Here is a 23,014-nt window from a genome sequence, read left to right as displayed (position 1 = left end):
ATACAAAAATAAATAAACAGTGAAAATAACAACGATATATACAAATATAATTCAATGAATAAATACAAAAATTAATACAAAAATAAAAAACGAGATTCAAAAAATAAAAATAAAAGTGTAAAGAAAGAAAGAAAGAAAGAAAAAGGAAAGAAAAAATTGGCTTGAAAAAAATAAATATTAAAATAAAAGTGGAAATAAAAAAAATAAAAATATATATATAAATAGATTTAAATGTCAATCATTAAATAAAAACACTCTGCTCTCATGTTTTTATTTCATGCTGCATAATCTGTCATCATGAAATGTATCATGAAATATTATTCAAATGAGGGGGCGGTCCTAAATTCTTTTCTGGTTTACCTATTCGCCTATTGGTTGATCAACATGTCAGTCTACGTTGGATACTGTCAGTTCCACTGCAAGGGAGAATTCACAGACACGAAACAATGGACCTTGTTGTTTACAGGAACTTGTGTGAAGTTTTCTAGTAACTCAAGTCGCAAGTTGTGGTGACAGTGGACAAAACATTGCTGGAGCTCTCCATCTAATCTAATTGTATATTTATTTAGTTTTTTTTATTTCCACGTTTATTTTAATATTTATTTTTTCAAGCAAATTTTTTATGTGTTTTTTATTTTTACTTGTATTATTTATTTATATATACTATTACTTTTGTTGTTTTTTAATTTCCATTTCCATTCCATTTTCACTTTTATTTTTATTTTGGCATTTTTGGTCATCCATACAGGCGGGCAAAATTCCATTGATTAGCTGTAGAAAGACTGTAGCAAGAAGAGCTGATTACGATTCGACTCATCTGCAAGCTTCGTGGCAACTTGTTTGTGCAGTTGAGAGTATGTACACTGAGAGGCGTGTGCAGCTCCCAATAGGTCGGTACTATCAAAATTTGCAAACAAAAAGATGGCTTAGTAGCAATTAAGAGGATTGGTGCTGGCATTTCTCTTAACGTTGTAACCATGGGTACACCGTTGTAAATTCTATTTTGTTTTATGCTTTGTTTTGTTTTGTATGTTGTTGTTGTTTTTGAAAGCTTGTAGTTTTCACATCTTCGTGTTTTATTTACATACATACACATTTATTTATTTTATTTTATTTTTTAAACAGGGGTCCTAGAAAAACTGAGATCAGATTTGGTTTCCGCACCCAAAAATGGGTCAAAAACAGCTGTCAACAAATTCAATTGTGAATGTTAAACATGTTCAAAATTCACAATCATAAATTCTTATGTGTATGGTCATTGATCCACGGACTTCGTGACTGTGACCTGAAAGATTTTTTTGCGAAAACCTCACTTTATGAGAGCAGTAAGTGCACATTCCGTGTTTTTTTTCCTCAACATGTGTGGGTCTCTCACAGATATCAGTTAGATGTCAAAAATTGGTATGTATGTACCCGGCTTAAGTGCAGTGTTAGTATTTATTTCTGTCCAGTGCAGCCACTAGGCTTTTTTCTTCTTCTTCTTTTCCACTGGGTAGCAATTCACAAGATGGCTTTTGACATTGTCTGAGAACAAAAGTATATTTCTTGGGGACCGCTATTGCATGTGATGCACTTTTCTGTAAGCTTTGCTTCAGGTTACAATGACTCAAAAACAAGTACACCAGCCCTAGAGACACACTTAAATCGACGAGAGGCTGTTTTGTTGCTTTTCCACTCTGATAAAGCTGTTAAATGCCTTCGTGTGAGTCATCTGAACACTTGTATTTATCACTCCTGCAAAAAAGTAATCCCTCAGGTAGGACAGCAAAAAAAAATTAGACTTTCAGGACAGTCTGTAGAGTAACAAATGGTTTCTAATTTCAAGATGTCCATGAGCATGGCTAAGTTTTGTCATGAAGTCGGTAACGCTGCTTGTTAATGCAAATGATGCAATTGGATCAATTGTTGTTGTTTTTATCTCACACAAGCAATAATGGCAAATGATATGTCGCTTCATGAAAAGAGCCTGCCTTTCTTTCGGGACTTAATTCAACACTATTTTAGTATGCTCTCTGTGTTTTACCATTCTGAATAACAATGAGGTTTTTCAAAACGACATCTCCTTTTCATTTTCAAATTTGAGCTGGGCCTCCTCCGAGAAGTCAGAAATTAATCACACACTTAGGGCGAAAGGCAGACCAGACTGGTTGCTAGTCATCAAAGGGCACATACTGTAGATGCGGACAAACATTTGCTCGCAGTCCGAGTAGGAGCAGATAGGCAAATATACCACCATTAGTGTCTAAGCTGAGCATTCAATCACTGAAATAATTTTCCTATTCAGAAATGCAAGTAAATAACTTTTTTTCTGTTGTTTTTGTAAACAAACAAAAAGATGGGTGTGAAAGCCAAGAAATCAGGCATGTTCACACTGACCCTCGGGCGTGCTCAAGCATCAGCCTTTTTGCCCAGGACAGAAGTAAAATAAAATGAATAAAATAAAAATAATAATTTTAAAGGTCCAAACAGCCATGGATTGTGGCTGCATAAAAAAATAAAAGGACGGAAAAACGAACCTACTCAAACCAAAAGAAAAACAGCCACTAACAGGCATACAGTGATGCAGATACATTCAGATAGGGTACATATGCAAATACAAGCACTTGAACGGAACAAAGGTAAATGTGACAAGTGTTTATTTCATGTTTATTAGGACATTAATCAACTTGTTAGCAAATTCTCCATTGAACTTTTTACTGTTAAAATAATTATTATTGTTTATATATAACTGTAAGTATAATACATTTTGGGTAAATTATTGAGTTATTGTTTTTTGTTTTGTTTTTGTTTACATTTTTTCAGAACCTGCTCAATCATTATTTGTGCATACTATGGTCTGAGGCTAAATAGAAAAGTCCTAAAAGGGTTTCGGTCCTACATGGATGAAATTTCTTTTGTGACCATTGGAAGTTTTGAATCTGATCGAATGGCCGTGACATGTGGGGTACCTCAAGGGTCAGTCCTTGGACCCTTTTCGTTCAAATCTTTTGGTTTAATATTTCAGAATGCCGTCTATCATGGCTCTGAAGATGATGCACAGCTACTGTATATCTATCAACGTCCCCAATTTGAACGAACCAAAATTTCCTTCAACTAAACCAAAAAAAACTCGATTTTGGATAGTCACTTACACTGTGCTTGTGCATTGTTGGAATGTCAGCACAAAGTTTTAATTTTTTATTGATTTATTATTTGAAGCATTGTGTGCAATTGCAATACATTAATTTTATTGAGGTTAGTACACAGTTGTAGACATGAAGGCAATTGCACAGTATAAAGACACTAAATATGAAATAATCACTAAAGCTTGATGTATTATACTAAGAATATATGGGGTGACAGGTAGGGATGGGAATCGAAAAACGTTTTTTGTTGAGAACCGTTTTTTGTTGAGCAACAAACGTGGCGCCACGCTCGAACGTTTGTTGACATCTTCCAAAAAAAGCTAAATTGTGTTTGTGAGCGCTCCGGGAGGGATCAACACAGCAGCAATGGCCGCCAGCAATGCAAGCGTTCTATCCTATCAAGTTCAACACTCCAGGTACTGTATACTACTGTATATTAGCACCATTTTGCCCTTATGTGAAACTTGGGTGTGTGAAAGAGGGTGTGTGCACTTATGCAACAATGTTATCTCAGTTATTTTTAATTGATTGATGAATGTTTTTCCTAATAGCAACATTCACTATCAATGCCAAAAGTTAATGCCAGTGATTGTGACTAGCTACATACAAACAATCCTTGTAGAGAAACTATATTTCGCTCCTATTCCCCTTCAGCCCCGGACAGCACCAACACATCAATCCCGGGATTACACCAATCCTTGTTACTCACTGGTGACTGTAGTAAGAAGTGCTCATGTTTGTGTGGCTGGTACTCAACCGGAATCCCCAGTAAGAGGATCAGAGATTCATGAAAATAGATTCAAGGGATTTATCCAGTTATCAAGCCACTGCAGACAATCTCTGGTAAATGATAGCGGGCACCATTGCAAATGGGCCACCCCGCTTTGATCTACTCAGCGACCCTTCCATGTAGGGCCTGCACTGGGGTTCAACAACTCTAACTATAGATTCAATTAAACTGGAAAGAGGATTACTGGTGAAATATTGTAGTTTAGCTGTGTTGATGTCTCCTCGCTGACTCTGTTTTCACTTTTAGTTTTCAGTGAGGACTTTCATTATGGTACTGTGATACTCTGTCGACACAGTAGAATTTCTGCTTGATGGAACTTGAGCAATGACAACACAGCTGACTGATTACTATTTGACATTGTAGCCCCTGCAAAGCAAAACAAGCGCATCAGAGTGGGCCGTGGCCCTCCACGACCATATCATGGCATGTGAGCTTTTCATGTCAGCATGTTGTACATTAGGTCACAGTTCAGGGATTATTTCAACTGAGAAATTACATCGATCACACCCAGGAGCAAAGCACGGTTATTTTTTTCCTCCTGTGTTTTGTATAGATGTTATTCACATACTGTAAAATAACTAGAGCTGTCAAACGATTACAATTTTTAAATCAGATTAATCACATCTTGGAATTGTGATTAATTCACGATTAAACACCAAATTAGAAAGGTTTTTTTATCAACATTTTTTGCCCACCAATTTTAAACAGCACCTGTTATATGTTTATTCTTTTCGACATTTAATCTTATGAGGACGTCTTCAAAAAAAAATTGGGATCCACTGCACACACTGTCATCCTCCTCTTTTTCTAATCAGTTAATTGCTTGCATAATTTAAAATGGGAAAAAAATGACCCCAATATTTGGCATGAATGTCATACGCAACTAATGAGAGTAGTCTGGAGCAGGGATGGCCAAATGGTAGCCTTCGACCACACACACACGCACTAAAAAACTATATATATATTTTTTTAAATATATGTTTTTATTTATTTTTATTTTTACAAACTCCTAAAATTCTTCTAAAAACGCTGATAAATATTCAGTATGCATTTCCAAGTGAGAAAAAAAAATTGCATAAAAATGGGGGGATTGGTCTATTTTTTTAATTGAGGGGGGAAAAGGGCAAAAAAAATCATGAATATGCACATCAGCACGTGCCAAGCTGCAAATATGGTGGGGGTGGACATTAGTTTTAAGCTGTAATGTCATCTTTCACCACTAGATGACAGACATGACCTCATGAGTTGATTTTTGTGGGGGGGAAATGTTGGTTCGCTGCTCAGCAGTTTAGTGTCGTTCTTGCATGGAACTTTTTTTATACAAGAGAGACCTTTGACCTGGTAAGAAAAATAAAATAAAATCATCACGTAATTTGAATGTCCTAAAATCACCTTCCATGCCAGATCCTCTATGCTGAATTAACACCTAGATGCCACTCACAAGGAGGGCAGAAGGGTGTCAACACATTTGAATGTGACCGTACCCGTGCCCACGAGCAGCGCCGCCATGCGCGTCTGCAGAGCCAACCTCGCAACCTGTGGGAGAAGGTATGACTGTGTGGTGGACTTTAGGACCATGCCTCTCACCCAGCAGGTATACAGCAGGGGGCGTGTTGATTGAAATGTTTGTTGGCGCGATATTCGCCATTCTGTTGTTGGCAGTGTTAAATAAAGACGTGTTTACCAGTCAGTCGTGTATGCTCCTTACTACTGCCACAACTGAATAATTTCTCAGTTACGGTTTTATTCCTTGAAAGAATTAACATGAGTCAAGAAATACATTGATTTGGTTGGTTTCATATACAGTGTAATAAAAATACTCATTGCGATTACCATCTGTGCATGTTAACATCATTGTTGTTGTTTTATTAATTCCTTAATTTCCCTAATGCTCTTTGTTACACAGTTTAACATTGATTATTCATGTTTTGTTTTTTTGCACAGCTCAAAGGCGTCTTACCCACACATGGGTAGAGAAAAAGTGACCAGACAAGCAAAGATAGAGATTTCTAATGACATCCCAATTTTCAATGTAATTTCATGCTTAGTAAAACTAAATAAAATTTAAACATTTTCCTCTGCAATAGCTGTGTTGCTCTTTGTGGCGCCAGTGACAGTGAGAAAAAGGAGAGTAGATAATGAAATCAAGAACAGAGGAGTAAAGAGGGCGAGAGAGAAAAGAGAGAGTGACAATGTAATTAGAGGTTGTAGAAAACAAGCAGTTGTTAAAGCCGCATGCAGTCACTGAGCAGGCAGTTATTATGTCTATAACCCCAAAGGAGGAGGGCTGTGAACCTTGATAATACACTGGAACCTCTGAGGTTGAACATTCAGGGACTCCAGTCGACCTCCAATTTGTTATCATTTTGGAATTGTTTTCCTTTTAGAAATGTGATTTGTTCCAGGGTCAGATTGTTGCCTCTAAAAAATGCAAGGGCAATCTTGTTTTTCTGTAACATTCACTTAATATACAAAAATGAAAAAAGTGAAAGAGCCTGTAAAGTGGAAATACTAATATATTAGGGCTGGACAACATGGGGGGGGGGGAATCAAATCACGATTTTTTTTCAGTCATTGAGGACAATTACGATTTTAATCGATTTTAATTAATAACCGAGCGAGGAGGTGGCGAATTAGACGGCATAGCCACTGGCCCACGGCCCAGCTAGCGAGAAAGCATTAGCTAACCATCCCACAAATAATACAAAACGCAACTTCAATGAAGATTATTTTCTTTTTCTTTTTTTAAAGCACAGCTTGCTAGCTAACTGCAATGCTGTAGTAGGCGAAAATTTGTTTAATCGTGTTTTCTAATTTTCTGCCCAGTGCTAGTCTACAACGACGCATGGTCTAAATCTGCGCAGGGGTGGGCTAGACCCCTTTTGGTATTTTCACCGATGCACTGAGCTTGGTGCAGTTAAAAACGGGCATTTTCTGCCATGGTAGGTATGAACAAAGCCAACTTGATTACCACCCTCACGGAGTCTGTCTCTGACGGATATAACAAAGTAGCAGTTAGCGTCCTGCAGCTAGGTTGTGACCTTGAATGTTTCCTGGTAAACTAGCCTGTCTCCTCCTTGCTCTTGATTCCATGTTGGGAGACACATCACCTTCTTGCCATAACACACATTAATGTGACATCTTGGCTAAGGTGCAATACCTAAGCAACCCAGACATTGCTGTTGGAACTCTGGGAAAATGCAAAAGTGTCCAAAAATCAGCTCGAAAGGGTGAGGACAGGGAAATGGTCTTGCTAATTGCCTTTCATTTCCACCCGTTGTCTGTTCCACTTGCACAACAGCAGGTGAAATTGATTGATAATCAGTGTAGCGCCCCAAACAGACAAGTTGAGGCCCCGTCCAGACGGAAGCAAAGCCGGCTTCGTTTCTCAGACAAATCTCGTACACACAGAAGCATTTGTGTCCAAAAGACCATGCTGAGGACGTTTTAACGGCTGTAATGTATATGCCAAGTCTGGAGTGGCGCTGTAGCTCAGCCACAAAGAGTTAACGGAAAGCGTAGAAGAAGAATCAGCAAAGAAGACGGACACTTTTTTTAAAAACTTTATTGCAATCTACAGAACAAACATGGCTTTGCATGTATCAAAACAACATGAAACAGACAAACACAGGAGAAGTGACAATGGTGGGTGATTCAAGTACAACACCGCTTGTTGAACGTGGGAATAAAGAAGCAAAATATGTTGCTGCAAAAGCATAAGCAAGCTAAGGATGCTGCGCAAAACGAGTACGACACGGCTCTCCGCCATTGTTGTTGACAAACTGACAGTTCGCACGCAGTCACGCAAGAATTGGCGCATAGGTCATCAATCTGCGACAATGCGTCGTCATCGAGCTGCGACCGTTACGTCATCGCTGGAGGAGTATCCTGCATATGGTGTCCAGACGGACACGTACAGGGTGCGTATTTAAATCTTTCCACTCTCAAAAGTGATCGGTTTCAATCTCCAAAACTGCGCCGTCGTATGGACGAACGGCTTAAACGAATAAAAAGCTCGTGAGGATACATTAAAACTGGCTTTCGTGTGGACGGGGCCTAAAATCCCAGAAGTGTGATCGATTTGGAGTTACATTACCATGAATATTTTATCATCCTTTTTTTCTGCAGCATATATTTGTTATTCTGTTTGCATCACAAATCCTGAAGTGCATTTTCTTTTTCTCATAATAACACCTTGTTGCGACCAAGTTTCAAACATCTAAATAACGAGAAAATCATTTGTAGCTTCTTAGATGCTCAGTAAACTCAAACTGTCTTGCAATGTACATGATGTCCTTTTTTTTAAGTCATGCATGAATAAATAGTTTTGGTGCAATTTTGGAGGCATATTATTGACTCTGAATTGTAGTTGACTTTTACATACAAAAGTTAATACATATTGTATATCACAACCTGCGTCCAACACGCTGATTATGAGCAAAGTCAAGCATGAAAAGGGAATGGGCAGAACTTGAACAGTTTTGTAAAAGTAGAACGACATTCATGCAATAATCCACAAAAACGAGTAACATTGTTAATTTTACCATCTAAAACAGTTATGTAAAAGTCGTAAAAGTTTGGAGACAAATGACAGGTTATCTTTTTTGTTTTAGGACTCATATCATGCGCAGTACATACGTCTCAACTATTACTATTTACTGCTCAGATGTTCTGCTGTACCACACACAGGGAATATTATGAATAATCTCTGGGCGACCACAATTTTGGCCTGAAATGGACTGGCCATTCAGGAAACTACCAAAATTCCCTATGGCAACCAGAGGATGTTATCCTTAATCTTATATTAAAAATTAAAGCAACATACCACCCACAAAGTGAATGTCAAAGTTACCCGTATGCTCCAAAACAATAATGTACCATATTAATTTTGGAAATCTTATTTTTGTGGCCCATAATTTCTGCTTTAAGAAAATCAAATGCCTGCTTCTTGTTCAAGAAAGACTACCGTGACCAGTGAATTTGCACCACAACTTAAGTTTAGCCTTGTGATTTTAACTGTTGACGACAACTGAAATAAAAACGATTATCAAAGGAGTGCTTTTTGTAGTCCTTCCTTGGAAAACTGTTTCACGCTTGAGTCTTATGTAATTAATACTCGCCGTTTTGTGATGTTGGTTTGGAAAAGTGGCGTCAGATTCATTTTAAACACTGATTCTGTGAATGGCCAAATGTGTTTACTACTGTTTTCAAATATATATGTATGTGTATATAGGCCTACTATAGGATCATGTTTGACAGTGATACTGTGGTACTGGTACACTGTGAAAAACTACATTTAATACCATTAATACTTACATACAATACTAAAAAAGGGACAACAACAACTAAAAAATATATGCCATCCATCGTGTATCTGCCATTGCTACATAAAATACAGTTTTGCACCGGAGCACTTGTGTCTGACGCATCAACCCATTAATGCCTTAGTCTTGCATCACTCCAATTTGTATGCCATTATAAACTTACCACTGACTGAACAGGTGGCTAGTAAGCTTTCTGCGCCGTCAGGTTCATAACCCCAGGAATGTTGTCTTATTTATTTTTTAAAGTCCATGCATGTCGTCTGTAGGTGGGCATTTTACCCTGGGTAACTAATTAGACTTTTGCTAAGGGAAACTTTTATGCTCACATTTGGCTGTAGGATTCTTTTAGAACCTGTGATCAATCAAATGTGCGAAAGACATGGTGAAGACGCAGACGCCTTGGCTTTTTGTGAAGTTCTATACATCCACAGAAATCTCCCTTCCACTGATCAGGATCTGCCTTGCACAAAACTGCATGTTACGTTCCAAAAACAACAGTCATTAGTATACAGTTGTGTTCATAGGTTTACGTACCCTATGTTTACGTTTAGATAACTAGGAGTATGTGAAGTTATGGGCACAACTGTATAGTGAGAAAAAGGCTTAATGCCCACGCACACACAAAAAAAAAAGAGAGAGAGAGAGCAATGATGATGACATGTTGAATCGTTAAGATTACCAAATGAACAATACTGAGATCTCTCTCTCAAAAATAAAAATGGAATTTAGATGTTTCTGGGGTTGGTGAAAGATTCTGGTTTGTAACCCTGTGGGTAGTAGGTGATGTCTAGTCGGTGCTGGATTTCACTTTTCTTTCTTTTCTTTGATCCTTCCTCGGGTCTTCTAACAATTTCACGACTCTAGCAGGATTCTGAAGTCTTCGGTTTAGGTGAAGGATATGAGATTTTTAATAGGTTTCAGGTAAATTAATGAGCACAAACTCACATGCATGCACATATGCACACGCACATATTCACTCACACACACACACACACACATACAAAAGAGAAAGCAATGATGATGACATGTTAAATCGGTAAGATTACCGAATGGACAATACTGAGCTCTCTCTAAAAAAAAATAAAAGAAAAAAAAATTTGAAAGTCATGTTTAGACAAGTGGGCAGCACGGTGGCTGACTGGTTAGCACGTCCGCCTCCCAGTGCAGAGGACGTGAGATCGAGTCCGGGCTTCGGCCTTCCTGGGTGGAGTTTGCATGTTCTCCCCGTGCTTGCGTGGGTTTTCACCGGGTACTCCGGTTTCCTCCCACATTCCAAAGACATGCATGGCAGGTTAATTGAACACTCCAAATTGTCCATAGGTGTGATTGTGAGTATGGTTGTTCGTCTCTGTGTGCCCTGCGATTGGCTGGCAACCAGTTCAGGGTGTACCCCGCCTACTGCCCGAAGCCAGCTGGGATAGGCTCCAGCACCCCCATGACCCTAGTGAGGAAAAGCGGTCAAGAAAATGGATGGATGGATGTTTAGACAAGTGAGGTCACATATATATATTATTATTATCCCAGTCGGTTAAAACCAATCACGGCTCAGCTTGCGACTGTCACGTGACGTGTGATTGGTCATTATCTGACCCCTGAGCAACTGTGATGTCATTTTTGCTACCCCTTAAAAAAAAAAAAAAAAAGTAATTGCATGAAAAAGGACATGTATTTGTTTTTAGCCTGTTTTATTCACCACGTACTGTAAATATGTAACGGTATCACATTGTACGGACAACTTGGAGAAAAAAGCTCAAATTGTGGAACCACAGATTCAGATGAATTTTTATTTTTGCTTTGATTTTATTTAAATAAAGCGACAAATAATTGAGGGAACTGGAATACATTACGGAGTGATTGAGAGTAAACCGAGACCACAACGACTTGGATTTTTGTTCACGAGTGGAAGTGGTGAGACGGAGTGTGAAGGCAATGCATCAAAATGCCTTGGCGGTGGCTGCTGATAACACGGCACTGCCTCCTGAATAACAGGTTTGATTGAATTAGCCATCCTCTTTTCTCCACACTTCTACATCACAAAGTAGCTTCATCCCGATGCCAGCCACACGCTTGTGATTGAAGAGTCAGGGAGGGAAATGTGAGGCGTTAAAGTGAAAAAGATCAAGATGGAACAAGAGAAATAGTCTTTTGATTAGCCAAAGCTTGTTCAGGCTCGACTGCCCCAACAGGACACCTCTTGTTTTGCAATCTTGAAACTAAAGGAGGGAAAGGTTTCCAAAAGGGAGCATTCAAGCATGACACAGCGAGGTCTCTCAACAATTAGACACTTCCAACAAAATCAGTCCCTCACATGGGTGATTATATTGCACGGCACATTAATCAAAAGTGCATTGAGCTGAAGTGTGCTACTGTATGTCTGAAAGCATTTCATCCAGAAACATCTGAGACCAGGGATATAAAAAGGAACATGCTACGGGGCGACTTTGTATTCAACAGAATAGGAAACATGAAACGGGGGGGGGCTCCAAGTGGAGAAGAGGTGTCACTGTGGATCATGTTCCATCCTACAGGCTCTGACTTTGAACACCAGGACTGCTTATTAATATTCCTGTCTCACTGCGGGCTTTCACAGAGGCTGAGATGGGATTGCCGTGATAACCGGAGCACATGGCAATGGATGCAATCCCCTGAATTACCTGGAACCTGACCAGCAAGCTAAGCCGCCTATAAAGCAGCCTGGAAGTAAATCAGGGCCTGTAATTGGCTTGTTTCCCTCCCTCTTCATGCTGTTGCTCTCCCCTTCCTCTACAACATTGTTGACACTGTCCCAATTTGTGGGTTGTCTTGCCGTTTATGAAAAGAAGAGAAATAATAAGTTTGAAGGGAGATGGTGAAAAGAGTGGAAGCGGTTATTTGTTATATCAATATTGCTCAAGTAAGAAATTTCCTTTCTTTTTTTGTCTGTGGTCTGCATCATTATGCGAAGATTTTTTTTTAACAAAACTTCTGAACAAGTCATCAAACTATGGTGCTAATTTGAATAAAGTATTATTCATATATTCAAGAAATGTTCCTTCACTTATATTTTTTCCTCCACAATATGCCCATCAAAAATTGGTACATGTTTGGCATTAAACTATGAATTTTGATGAATCTGAGCATGTTGTACATGTTTAGTTTCCCATCTTTAAAAGCTGAGAATGAAACATTATCTCATATCTTACCTTCATTGTACAGTCCATCTTAAAAAAAAGAAATGTCGCATCAGTTATTTAGTTTATTTTTGAGTAAAAATATTAAAGTGACAATGTGTAGAAATGTTTCCATCTAGTGGCAAATAATAGAATGCAACAACCTAAGTTTGAAGGGCATTTTGAAGCATGCACACCACGGTGCCTCAGAGAGATCATACTTTGCAATTACTACATTCGCTAGGTTTGTCTCCTACGGGTATCTGTAGCAGAAAGATGGTGGCAAAACATGTCAGCATCTGTAAGATGAGGCACGACCCATGAAATCTGTAATGTAATTAGCGATTACTATATATATATATATATATATATATATATATATATATATATATATATATATATATATATATATATTGGGGTGTTAGAAAAAATATATCGCGATATTACAGCGCGCAATTATCGAATCGATTCGATATGCGGCCAAATCAATTTTTAAACATCAATTTTTAATGGGAATAATCAACAAAACGTCTTACTTAGGGTTAAGATTCACACATTAAGCATGGAAGAATGTTATATTAATGTAACATTAAGCCTTAATATTTTTATTTCAGTGCTGTTCAAACATGAAACAGACTGCAAGCTATTTGTTAAATGCAGTGGCTCAGTTATAAGCCTGAATTTTCAGATGAATAAATACATTTTCATACAAATCTTACAGTGTACATGTACAAGTTTACTGATTAGTATTTTCTAAATTTGAGTAAAAAAAAAAAATATCGCAATAATCAATTTATAGATTCACATCAGGATTAATCAGTATCCCCTCCCCATCCCTAGCAACAAAATAAATAAATGAATTAAATCATGACCTATGAATCGTGATACGAATCGAATCGCCAGGTAGTAGGCAATTTACACATATATATATATATTAGTGCTGTCGAAGTTAAAGCGTTAACTGATTAATTAATTACAAAAATATTGCATTAATCATGAATTAACGCAGATTAATCGCATCATTAATTTTAACCATATATTACCCTTTAACATGACAGCGGATGGCTACGTTTAAGGTAGCACCGGTTATGTTTGAGCAATAAACATAATTACATGCTTTAAAGTAAAGCATTTAATCAATGTTTGCGTATCACATTTAGAATATTTGTTCATGTCAAAATATCGGGGGCATTTATTTTTCCATTTTAAATTATGCAAGTAATTAATTGATTAGAAAAAGAGGAGGATGAGCATGTGCAGTGGAAAAACAGGTAAGCAATGATCAGTCGTTTCCTGAGCATCTGAGGTGTCATTTTCAGTCGACAGCAAGTGGCAAAATGGCCACCCCCGCAAATGAATAAAAATGGGTGAATTTTGCTGCCAAACTCATATTCCACAAATGCATTAATCAGAATGTTGTGTTTAGACTTGTGGGGACACGTACAACATTTTATTGTTTAGAAAATGTTGGTGCTGACTAAGTAAAACTGAATTCACTTGTGTTACTTAAACAATAAATATCTGAGTTACTTGTCAAATAATTTCTTAATACTTAATTAGTTTTGTTACTGCATACAACTTAAAACAATTGTGGCAAAGTTTCTTCAAACCATTTGAGCAGGATGTTTTACAGTGTGTCTGTATCATATGTGCATCCGCTTTAAATTCTCAAAATATGAATGCTAAATATGCCAATAAGTTTATCTTTTATGTAAAACTGAGCTAAACATTGTCCTTAAAATATTATGCTACTATAATAGAAATATTATGAGCAAAATGTGTGCTTTTTTATACTTCATTTGTTTGTATGCTTAAGTTACATACTGTCTATCCATTCCTTGTTGTCTAATTGTTGAATAATGCTATTGTTTTTGTTGGCAAACTATACCCATAAATATGAATCTGACAGCCATACACCAGGATCCAATCAGCAAGAAAAATTACTTCCTCTTTTTTAATTCAGCAGCTCATCACTGTGTGCATCAAAGTCTGCCTTTTATTCATTTATTTGATTATTTATTTATCTACACACTAGCCACCTCTGAACTTAGCCAGTCAGAGAGAATGCTGATCTCAGATCCGACTTTAAAGGTTAGTTCATTTTTCCCCTGCGGGTCTGTACTTAGATGAACGGCCACCTGAGGTTCAACTTGCCAATATACAGCACTCTTAAGATTTGACTTCTTCTTCCAGCAATCCCCCCCCCCCCCCCCCAAACGCCACTTCCTCTCCTCCTACTCATTGCGTTGCCTCTTTAGAATGTATTGCTTGCTGCTTATAAATGATTACACCTTGTAGCCATGCGGAGAGGGCTTGAGAAGGGCGCTTCCCTTCTGAATGAGGTGACACCCATATAAGCAGAAGGGATGTGAGGTCAGACACAGCCGAATGAGATGCCACACCCACGTCAGTCAGCCGAGCACACAAAGGCAAAGGTGGAATGTGTGGTCACATCACTTTTGTCATGATAACTACCTGCCTGCGCCTCTGAGTGGATTCCTTTCCCTCTCCCCCGTACCTGACATGCTTGGTTGAAACCTGTTTTATTTTTATCATGGCCACGTCCCCAAATTTTATAACACTGTTGTAATTTTAAGGCTTGTTAACTGATCGCACACTATTATAAGGCTTCCTTTGACCAGTTATACAAGCTAGTGGTGACCACATGATCACAGATTTACCAAAAATTATGATTATAATGCTCGAGCATTGGCTTCTTCCCCCCTCCCCTCCCCATCCCTAGCATCTTCCTCTCTCATCTAGTGATAATTGTGTACTTAAATAAACAGCAAACAGTGAGCTTAATTTCCCCTTGAAGAATCATAATGTTTATAATTGTGGGAATGATAAACAGCATTCTCACATATGTTGTTTCTAACCTTTATTATTATTATTTCAGGCCCTTTGTATTCTCCACACTTTTTCACCGTGCAATATCTCCCACATAATGCATCCGATTTACAAAGCTCACATTTCAACTTGCTTAAAAAATTCACGTTTTCCTGGGAATATATCATCTGATTTAATTTCACAGTTTATGCACAATTTAACATTAAATATCAACTTATATCAAATATAAACCAACTCAGTAGCCTAGTGGTAAAGTGTTTACCCTGATTATTAATAATAATTTATGTTTAAAGCCTATATAAATATATTGAAGGTTTATATAAGTATGTTTAAGGCTTGTACAAGTAACCTGCATTGGTTTGTACTGAAAAAAACTTAATAAAATGGAGAGAATACGTACAGTACTGTACTGTACTACGTATGTTAGACAGAGAGCGCGAGACACACACACACAGTATGTACATGTACGTAATAAGATAAATAAAATGAAGTTTAACTTACTTTTGGAAGATGTACTCGATGCTTAAGGAGATGATGGAGGAGGAGGAAGAGGAGGATTTTATATCATGAGAGATTCTTCGTCGTCACTAGAATCGGCTTCAAAAGTTATTTCCTGCTTCATGGGGACCGGCGTTTTCTTCCTCCTCCTCCTCGCCACGTTGCTCAGCCTCCAATGAGCTCTCACAGCGCCAATCGTCGGTATTAGCGGCGGAAAGAAGCACTACGCGCAATACAAAATCTAATTTACAGCATTTCTTTCCAAATATTTTTCGACATACTGTACGCGCAGAAATGTTCGTATGTACCGTTGTTCGCAACTCGAATGTTCGTAAGTAGGGGAGCGTCTGTACTTGGATACCAACTGACAATTATATCAGGAAGTTGATTATAATTTAAAAGTCAATTTAACTCAGTGGTTAGTGCAACTATCTGCCATCAGGGAGTCCCTGGTTTCAAACCCCGCTTGGACCGCATTTTAGTACATTCGGTGGTTCAATACCAACTCACTATCATTTCAGGAAAGGAAATGGATTATAATTTCTTTGAAATGATTTAAGCACATTCATTCAAATCTTAGCTTCCAGCTAATACCATTCAGCTTTTCAGCATTCCCACACAATTTCTGCAGAAATTGCACTTTGTCTAATTAAATAAAACATTTGTGATCTCAACAGACATTGCCATTTTCCACCAAGGAATGTCACCCTCAATTCTTACCAATCTTTTCATGAACGTGTACAATGTGATGATGCCCGAATGCTGTGACAGCCAAAAGAAAAGAACAGACATCTTTGATTTTGAGCAATAGCACGCTTACCTTTTAGTCACAATTTGCTCTGTGCCAAGTCCAACCAGGCCCAGAGGAGGACAGTGTGACAGATGTCGCTTTTTTTTGCTGCTCTATCGATTAATTTATTGTACAATCTCGCAAAGAGTCCCTGTGTGTGTTCACTGGCAGAAGTGACAGGGGTGTCAAGGACATTGCAAAGAGGCAAGGGTCCCTGTCTCACACAGCGATGGAGGTAGAGTATAATGAGGTCTCCCCAGGACCCGTGTCAGCCCACCTGTCATACACAAACACACACACATCAGAATCACATTAAGGGCAGCCACTGCGTGCCACTCAAGTCATTCCATTTACTTTGATCAGTATAAGGACGGCCAGCCAATGCCTTCCACTGATGGAAGTAAATATAGGAGCATGCATTGTGTTTTAGACTTCTAATAGGATAAAAGATGATCGTTCAAATCGGGCTGACAGGCAAAATCCAACACCATGAATAGGTTCCCATTTGCACATGAGGATTAAAGCAGACATATTATAGAAATGTAACTTTTTAATTGCTTGTACACAAATGGTTGGGTTTCTGGAATGCCGGCCCATCCATCAATGAAAAACTAACAACCATTTAAATAAAGGATGGGAAACTGCACGCAGACTGCAACCACATTCTGAGTGCCCCCCTGATGAATTTTCCACCCAAAAAGATTTTTTTTTTAACATTCTGTTACAAACACAAAAAATCTTCAAAGAACGATGATAAAAATCAATATTAATTTTCCATTTAAAAAAAAAGCTTACAGTCCATGATGGGTGGAAAAAATTCTGGCGGAATGGGGAAAAAAGCTAAATGACTGTGTGTGTGGGGGGGGGGGGGGCTGAATATTGAGAATATTGACTGAGATGGGAAAATGAAGCCTCATGAAGCTTCATGAAGCACTTTTACTATTTTTTTTACTCCTCTAGATGATGCTCTTGGTTCAAATATAAAGGCTAGTGCAATGAAAATGTATTACATTTCCACTGCCTTTTTAAACCAATAGTGCCATCTAGAGGAGTCAAAAAATATCACAAGTGCTTCATGAGGCTTCATTTTCCCATCTCTACTGAATATGCATCAAATGTAGTTTTGAATTGTAATATCACAATTCACCACTAGATGACAGGCATGGGCTGGCTGCCCGATACTACAACATGAGGAGGTCAAATAATTTTTTGCGGATTTGAAATGATATGCAGGACATACATACTGCAGTACCCTCAACAATATTAAAATTAATTTGAGTGAGATCTTTTTTGAGGGAAAAATGCACAAAAAATGACTTCTTGCACTTAAAGAAGTTTTTATGTAAGTAGATCTTTGCCTGGGAAAAATAAATAAATCACAGTATTTGTTTATTTTGTTTGTTTTAAAACTCTTTGTTGTTGTGTTGGGATAGTGATATTTAAGAGGAACAGTCGGGGTTCCTTTTTTTTGCATGTATTGAAAAAATATTTTTATTATTATGCAACATGAAATATATTAACTCTTTCACTGCCAGACGTTTTCAGAAACGGGTTGTCCCCAGTGCCAGCCGATTTAAGCATTTTGACTGATCTTTCAAGGTCCACAGAAAATGTTGTGTTTCGACTATGAAGACACACATACTACCAAATGAAAGATTGGACTCTCATCTTTCATCAGAAAAAAACGTTTGTTTCTACCTTATTCCGTTCTTCAGTAATCAACAATAGAAAATGGTTACTTTCACCGAAATTCTCTGTTTTGAAACAAAAAACGGAGAAAAAGAGCTTTTTGTGAAACGATGTTATTTCATGCACTCTAGTGAAATCTGCACTTATTTTTGTCCATGAATGATGCCACAAACACCTAAATAGTGCTTTACTTCTGTAAAACGCTTTCACCAACAATGAAAAAGTGTTTTTAGATTGCAAAATACATTTATTTCCATTCAACAGTGTAACAATTTGACAAAACAATTTTGCTATTTACAAATGTGTGCAACTGTGGTACTACTTACAATTATGTGGATGTTTCAAATAAAGATTTTAAAAAAATAGTCATTAGGCACAACAGACCTACTTGAAACTTTCACGACAGCTCCGGATGGCTTGCCTGGACCCGTTTCAAAAAAAAAATTAAAAAATTGGATGACGTCATTTAACGTCATTGGCAGCCCTCCGTAGGTTTTTACTTGATGTCATTTAACGTCAGTGGCAGTGAAAGAGTTAAGAGCACATGTTGACGCCTTCTTAAAATAATCGCCAATCAGATTTTTCAGGAAACATAAAACAATTGAACCATTTGCATCATGAGGCAATGATTAAGGCAAAAATAATCATTTTTGCAACAACAAAAAATGACATAAGCAATTATTTTAAGAGGGTGACAATATGTTGTTCATACAACCTAAAACAACATTTTATTATGCCACTGATCGGAAGATGTGGTACTCAAAAGATAAAGAAGCCATGCCAGTTATTGTGAAGTCTAAACCAGGGGTGGCCAAGTTCGGTCCTCAAGGGCCACTAACCAGCTTCTTTTCCATGTTTCTTTCCACTAACACACCTGATTCATGATTAGGATCGTTATCAGGCTTCTGCAAAGCTTGCTGATGAGCTGATCATTACATTTAGCTGCGCTGAAGGAGGGAGACATGGAATACAGGCTGGATAGGGGTTCTCGTGGACCGAACTTAGCTACCCGGGGCTAAACTAACAACTTTGAAGTCTGCACATAGATTGCAGACATCCGTAACTTCTTAGGAGCACTGATACATTAAAAAAAAAAATTCCAGTCTGATCCATCAAGATTGTTGTAGTCCTATAATTTGGTGCATGCTCTTGGTTTGCCATGGGCTTGGCAGATATATTTATTTTCTTGGGAATAAAAAAAAATGCTGGAAAATGTGTGTGTAATTTAGGGAACAACTCATGTGAGATATGCCTAAAGTCCCAAATGTTACTAGAATTTCAAAGAAGAATATTTGCTTATATTTAATGGGTTGTGTTGGCTTTATTGCTCTTAAAACATCAATATCTGAATTTTACCAGCTTTATGTTCATGAGACGCTCCCTTCTAGAAATAAACACCGCCATCTAGTGCTGCTTGTGGTCGACCTGAGCAGGTGAGCAATTGATAAATCAAAAGATCCTAACGTCTTCAAACTCGAAGTGCACTGTCACCCAGACCACCATGTGTAGAGCTCTCTCGTCTTATCTGACCACCAGAGAGCAAAACAGATGCACACAAGCGCCGTGAAAATCCCAGCAGTAGACCGTTCAGATCAATAGTTTTCTGGTACAGCCAGAAAAAAAGAGAAAGAAAGAAAGAAAACCTGTCTTCAGTTATATGTGTTTATTGTAAAGGCTTCTGCTCATGTATGAATTCGATATAATATTATGTATATTTAAATAAAAGCTTAACTCAACTGTTTTAAATTGGCCAGTCAGCCAGCCAGAGGAAGACTCAGCAACACAATCAAGAGTGAAGAGGTTTTTCTCTTCCTCTAATGCATTCAGTTGAAGAGGGGACGTCTGATGTAACAGACTGACAGAAGGCAGGTGGCAAGATTGCATTTTTGTGGCTTGTGAAGATAATAATATGGCTTGTGTTTGGAGAACTGCTACAAAGAAGGTGGGGTTTGAGCCAAGAAAACATGTCTGGAGTTTATTAGTGCCTGTGGGCATGGCAAAGTGGAGAAATAAAAAGACACACAGCTCTACATGTCTTGGCCATAAAATGCCACAACAGTTGAAGTAGCCCATTTAGTTTGAGAATAACTTTGATCAGTGCTGGGCAAGCTACGTGGAAAATGTAGTGACTGTAAAAAAAAATAATTAAAAAGGCATGCTAACAGTTCATTTCCGGCAGCTGGGGCGCCCAAAAAATACAGTGAAATACCAAATTTATTCTTACTTACTTCTCATAAAAATACATTTTTTTCCCCCATAAATAAAATACAGTTTGTAATTGTAATTTCAACAAGATTTTGTCATATTTTCAGCTTGTTTTTAATGTTTAATTAGAAACATTTTCACATTTTAAAACAATTAAATTACCTAGACATATAGTAGGAAAACATATTACGAATGGTAATGCTTAAAAGTACATAAATGTGCTGTTATTAGTTGGTTTTAATGATATCATTTTATGGATATAGGTTTTATAATAATTTGCTTGATGTGTTATAACCGTATGACACAATAAAATGTGATTCATCTTTCAAAATGTAAAAAAAAAAAACTGTTGAAAAAATAGATATTGGGTTCAAAATGGCACCAAATTACTGTTATAGTAATTTACATAGCATTTTTCCACCTTATGAGGCTCTCAAACCAATTCACATTTTGACTACTCATTTACTTTCTGATGATGCACCATTAGGAGATCAGTATCTTGCTCAACAATACTTCACAAAGGGGATTGAACCCACAAACTAAGGGATAGTAGACGACTACTCTACCACTGAACCACAGTTTTGTTTATGTTTTTTTTTTATTTTAGGTCACATGAACTTAGTTGGTAGTGATGCCCCAAAGCAGAGGCAGCATCCATAAGTCCAATTCTTTGCTTTGCATATTATTCACTCTCACAAGCTTTTCATTAGATGTCTTTTTAAAATAAATGTTAATACAATCTCAATGAATGTTACCATCTAGGACATTACAGTAATTAAAAAACATTAGTCAATTAACAAATAATTGATTATAAAATTACCTCTTTTTATTGTTTAATTTCTCAATAATTGTAAATGTTTTTATCCCCAGACTTTTAAAGTTACATTTTATTCACTTAAATAACAGACAAATATTTGTGCAATTAAAATTCATTTGTGAACATTCTTTAACAATAAATATATGTATTTCTAATGCATTTTGCGGGTGATGGGGGGGGGGGGGGGTAAAACAACAGAAATATTGTGTGTTTTATAGTATAGTATATAAACAACAAGCTATTCTTTAATTTAAATGTATCTTTACACGGAAGCTACCCAAGTAGCTAGCTAAGCAACGAGTAGCTAGACTACATCAAAGCTGTTTCAGGTGGGTGAAAGTCGACTACATAAAATTTTGTAATTTCACTATTGGGAGTAACTAATAGTGCAGTCCTTGCCTGATTTTCTTAGTTGTTGATTTTTGCTGAGTCCTAAATTGCTAACTGAGTTCTGATGACTAGCTTAGCTGGCGAATGTTGTGTTAACTTTGGCACGCAGGCTACCCGATTGTGTCCTTATAATAGTGTTGAACGACTTGGATGGTGACAGCAGCTTTTTACGGGATTGTAAACAAAGTTTAAGTGTTCTGTGAGACTCGATAAGTAGCATGAATTTGTTCATTTATGGCCCATAGGTTTGAGGAGATGACTGTAAACACCTTTGGCTCCGCCTCTGCCATTGATTCGCAGGCACTGTCTAAGCCAGACACCAGCAACATCAAACACAAGAGACAGACCTACTTTTCAGTGACATGTCCGGCGTCCTGCACAACCCTAAGCCGGACCCTGGTTTGTCCGCCTTTTGAGCCCTGTTTGATTTTATGTGACCCAACATCAGCCCCTGCCCCTGGTCTGTATTAGCCAAGAGTGGCTTCAGTTAAAAATCTCGTATATCATTGGTTCAATAAATGTAAACAAATCTCCACGTGTGGCTATCTGACTATATGTCATTTCCTTGCCGCCTTCTTTGACAGCAGTTTCCTGGCTAAAAGCAGTCGAGTCTGGTTTCAAGGTTTCTACACGCTTTCTACACGCCAGTGTGATGTCGATGTGTGCAGTCAGAACGTCACGCAGGAACGGAAAAGCTTAAAGCAAGAGGCGAGGAGCAGGTGTGTCATCATTCATCGAAAACCTGACGTTTTCCTGGAAATTCAACAATATTAAAAAATAATTGATATCTCAGCTCCTGAAGCAGATAGAAACATAATTCCAAAACATTTCAGAGCTTACACCTGTGGTGTTCACACGAACATAAATTTCTTATTATAAACCTTCATTATTTTTTTTCAAATCAACAAAAAAATGTTGCATCCGCGGGTACATAACCTCTCATATATATTTACCTCAACACTGGAGCGCAGTTGTAATAACCTCGGGGCATGGATTCATCCATTCCGTTACAAGGACGTCAACATTTTCAACACTCATTGTCTACAAACATATTTCTTAACAGTATGTCACTGTCGACTGCATAGTTACACTGATTCGAATTCCTCCCGTGCCGTCGCCAATCGCGTCATTTATTTCATAACTCCCGCGAATCTGCGTCAACCATAAATGCTTGAATAAAATTCCAGGACATACTTCAAGGCCCACGTCACCCTCTCGTGCATATTCTGATGAATTTAATCGGCTAAGAGACCAAGACTTGGTCAAAACAAAACCAAATGACTTATCCACTCTCGTGGCTTTAACGGTAGAAGCGCGGTCACGCGCTCCCGGCCTTAATGGGTTAAAAACATGGTACTGTAAACTAAATAAATTGTCAAATAGAAGT

Source organism: Vanacampus margaritifer, chromosome 18 (assembly GCF_051991255.1).
Source record: "Vanacampus margaritifer isolate UIUO_Vmar chromosome 18, RoL_Vmar_1.0, whole genome shotgun sequence".
NCBI classification, from domain to species: Eukaryota; Metazoa; Chordata; class Actinopteri; order Syngnathiformes; family Syngnathidae; genus Vanacampus; species Vanacampus margaritifer.
Note: the sequence above shows the minus strand (reverse complement) of the source record.